We start from the raw sequence: 5,017 nt of genomic DNA on the forward strand, positions 1-5,017 counted from the left end.
CCCCTTAACCCCCACCCCAAAAAAAAATTTAAGTTTGTTTTTAAAAAATATTTTCAATTTCAAAAATTATTTTCTACTCTAGTAAAAATAAAAGATATTTCTCAAAAACGTTTTTCATTCATAAATCAAACAGTAAAAATCTTTTCCGGAAAATATTTTCTATTCACCAATCAAACATGAGAAAATAAGTAAAAAATCTATTTGTTTTCCAGGAAAACATTTCTAGGAAAACATTTTCCTTCATACCAAACACACCCTTAGTCCTAATTTATCCCTATCATTAATTATAGTCATTTCTCTATTACATTTCTCAAGACATTGTATTTATTATATTCAAAAGGCGATATAGTAAAATTACCCGTCTATATATAGTTTCTTTAGAAGTGTGTAAAGTCAATAGTAAACACATATTATTGAACACAGGGAGTACATAAAAACACATATTCTCTTTTAACTATACATATTAATTGAAGCATGCATATGGCTTTTATAGTTTAATGAGTTAATGTGTATTACTAAGGGAGTTGATATATGTTAAGTGATTAACTTATTTGCATAATAGATGCTTAAAAACAAATATAAAATGAATTTAATTTTTTTAACTGAAGTATTTAATAAGAACACTTTATCATTATATTTAGATATTCAATCAAAAACATGTTAGTAAATTAGTTCAAATATTTAAATTAAATTTACTACAAATTTAATAAATTAAGTATTCTACCTTGTTATATTAAGTTGGGAAAATGATGGGTTGTATCGATATAATGTTAATTATATGAATCGATTAATATTTAACGTCTATCAATATCACTGATATAAAATTTATAATTGATTTTTAACAATATAATACTACTAAAAATAGGTCGATGCCTGATGGTCAAAATTGACGTTTATCCATCGATTTTGTCATTTAGTTTTTTGAGCAAATAAATTCCAGAAATAACCCGAGTGCATTTATATGAAAAATAATAACACAAGTCCTTTAAGAGCAAATTACTCTCCTTCACGCGAGTTTTCAATATTATGAATCTAATTATCAAAATTTGAATTTTAGATATATGTATTTAACGCGTTCAAATATATATATCTTAGTTATATGAAGTTAAAATTAATTAGATGTCATTTATTTCAGATACATATATTATCTAAGTGAATTTACATATATCTGAGATTCTCGCTCGCCTCTCTCTTTTCTCTCCCGATGTATCTATATACATAATGTACCTAGATTGTTTTTGTTATCCATATACATGTATCTAGTATGATTCACATGTATCTGAGAAACATATATTATTTCGCTCATCTCACCCTATTTTAATGTATCTGGTAGCAAAAATACATATATCTAGATTTATTTGACTTGAAATCTGATATGAAATTATTAATTGATGAGACAATTTGAATTATTTCAAACTATAGGAAAAATTAATAATTATGTAATTAAATAATTTCAAATATATTTTTCACGTAAAATTGCACTAAAATAACCGAGGGGACATCTCTCAATTTTGATTTTAAAAAAAACAAATATTTATTTTTACTTGTCTAATTAAAAAAATTAAAAAATAAATTATTACTTAATTCCTAATTTACCCTTATTATTAGTTATAATTATTTCCCGATATATTTATAAAAATATTAAATTTATTATATCCAAAAGATTATATAGTAAATTGTCATTTTATTTATTACTATTTAAATGATATTCTAAATTAATACTGAACAAGTAAACACGATCGAATCACGAAGAGAGTATTTAAAGTAGATTTAACTCAAGTGCTCTCCAAATCGTGTCATGTGCGCAAACACTAGTGGGCCCGTTTGGCCATAAATTTCCCAAATAAAATTTGGGCAAAAATTTGGCAAATAGTGTTTTGTTCATACAATTTACCAAGTGTTGGATTCAAAGCTAGTGTTAAAGAGTACAAATAAGTCTATTTGGCAAATATTTTTCGCAAATAACCCAAATTCTCAAATACTAGAAAAAACTAGTATTTGGGCCAAATCTCATTATTTGGGAATTTTTAATAATTCAAATTCTACACCAAACTTTTATCTTTTACAAGAACACCCTCTATTGTAGTTGTTTGCATTGTTTTATATAATTTTTTACGTGAACATCAAAATAGTGATGGAATATTGAGTAAATATGAAAGTGATGATATGGTTGTTGATGAAAATGATAACAATCGGCTTAGGGTAACAAAGTCATGTGTTATGTAATGCAAACATATGGTTAGTTTTGATAGTTTTTAAAACTTATGGATATAAATCACATTTCTTAAAAAGGTGAAATATATTTCCCAAATACTATGGCCAAACACATGGTGAAATTTCACCCAAATAATATTTGCCAAAAATATTTGGAAATCTATGGCCAAACGCTAGCTTGATGTATGCGATCTTAATGAAAATCTATTTATTACTCAAAGAAAGAGTTAATTGAATTAGAAAACAACTTAATTTTGATAATTTAGTGATGTATTTTGGATTCCCATAGTATAAATTTCATTTTTGGAGGTGATAGTTTTAATAAGATTTTTTTCATTTTGAAAATTACAAATATGAAATCTCTGATGAAAAGTAAAGGTATTCAATCATTCCACCGCAATTCATATTCTTTGTTAGTATTAGATCTGATTCTAATTAATTAAAGACACAATTATTATTCTGATTAATTTTCTATTTTTATTTATAAACAGGATTGTCTACTTTTGCATTATGTTAGGTTAGTGTCCAGTTTAATCCTTGTTCATTTATTAATTTTATTCAAATGAAACAAACAAAAAATAATTACAGGGTAAGACAATCCGAGAGGATTTTCTGCCACTCTGTTTTATTTAATTTAAAAATATTTATTGACTTTTGTTTAATGATTGGCTAGTTTCCACCTATTTTATTTTTATAACTTCTTTTAAACTATTTTGTTCCATCTAATATTATTTTTAGCCAATTCTAGCTACTTAATTCTTATTGGCAAAATTTAATTAGGGGAAATCAATGCAAATGTATAATGATCAGTGTTTTAAAAGGCGAGGGCGTGAGATGGGACGTTTTACTTAGCACATGCGAGGCGTAAGCCTCGAGATACGTCCCATGGCTCTTTAATTTTTAATTTACAATATAGTATAATAATATACTCCTAATAACATAAAATTATAAAAATACATCAATAGTTTGAAATAATTACAAACATAATTAAGGAAACTCAAGAAATTAAAACTTCTAACATGATTATACAAGTAAGAATATAATTATATAAACATAACATAGTTCAATCTATAGTTGAATGGTCTTGCCTATGTGTTTCAAGGTGCACATTTAATTATATGATCCGTATTAAGGTATATATATATATATAATTTAAAGCTAACAGGTGCACGTGCACCTACTCCCTCAAATGTTGGTCCACCTCTACCTATGATTAACAACAACATATTCAATATAATCTCACAAGTGAGGTCTGAAACATATAGGACATATCCAGATTTTGCCCGTCTTTGTCGGAGGACTGTTTTCAATAAATCATCCAATCAAAAATAATAATAAAAGCACAGTTATACATCATGTCCTTATGACTGACGATGATAATTTTCTTTTCTCTCTCTATATATATAAATATATGGTCACCTTCACCCTTTGAATAACAAATTTAAGTTATCCTAGAAAAAAAGAGAGCATAAAATTATGTTGACTATGACTGATGATGATAATGCAATATAATTCGATTACTCAGTTGACATAAGTTTCATAATTATTTGAATGTTATGAAATTATATGTAACGACATGTTCCCGTCGTTATAGAAAAATTAATGGAGAAAGAATTGGGGCCAAAAAACTTTTGAATAGTAACTTTGGATTTCCCAACCTAGTCCAGATTTGGACGAAATCAGAGTCGTTAAGGTATAGGGAAATCTGGTAGCAATTGGGTGATCTAATTATGATTTTGATCACATGAGTAGATAGCTAATATGTTAAGGAATCTGTACGACTTTACGGAATTAAATTCGGATGAGTAGAACACCCGAAATCGATCTTAGCGTGAACGATATTTTCTAAGCGTGGTTGGTTAAAGGTGTGTTGTGAAATGGGAGTCTTGGAATTATTAAAATAGCTCATTGGTTCCGTGCAAGCCGTTGGGGCGGGATTTCTGCCGCCAAGGCGGAGCGGCTGTAGCGGGATGAGTCGCGTCGTAGCGGGACAGACGCGACTTAAGTCGGAAATAAAACCCTAAAAACGTTTTATTCTGCACTTTTCAATTTTAGAACTAAGGAACGAACCCCAGGTGACTCCTACTCGTTTTTCATCATTCTTGAGGCTAAAGGTAAGTTTTTCACTCCCCGAATCCATTTTTCGATCCGTAGAACGTAATAGAATGGGTGAATATTGATGGGGGAGGGTTTTGTTATAGATTATATGGTGGAAACAACCCTAATTTGGATAATTGGGATCATGGGTTTGATCTAGGGGTTAGAATTGTTAGTAATTCGGGTAATTAGTGATTGTTTATTGATTCCCGTATTAAATTGTTGTTTGTAGACCTAGAACAAACGGAAAGAATCCGAAAAGGGAGTTTCAAGTGCCTTAGGGGATTCAAGTTTGGATTCGAGGTAGGTGATGGTTGTGATTTCATGTTGGTGTGATATATGTTTGTAATTGCTTCATTATAATGCATGTATGTATGCGAATGTTGCATTATCGATCACCCTAATCGTAAATGAGGATAATTGAATAATTGTATGCCATGAATCACCTCTTGTTGTATGATTGTGAAGATATACATTGTGATTGTGATTGTGGTTGTTGAATGGATCGGTTGCCACATTCTGGCATAAACATGAGATCGATTGCCACGTTCCATCATAAACATGGGATCGGTTGTCACGTTCCGGCATAAACATGGGATCGGCTGCCACGTTCCGGTACTAACATTGGATCGGGTACCACGTACCGGTACACTAACATTTTGGGTGTGGGTTCCATGAGAGGACCAATGATATGATATAAAATGTG

Source organism: Solanum tuberosum, unplaced genomic scaffold (assembly GCF_000226075.1).
Source record: "Solanum tuberosum cultivar DM 1-3 516 R44 unplaced genomic scaffold, SolTub_3.0 scf00376, whole genome shotgun sequence".
Classification (NCBI taxonomy): Eukaryota; Viridiplantae; Streptophyta; class Magnoliopsida; order Solanales; family Solanaceae; genus Solanum; species Solanum tuberosum.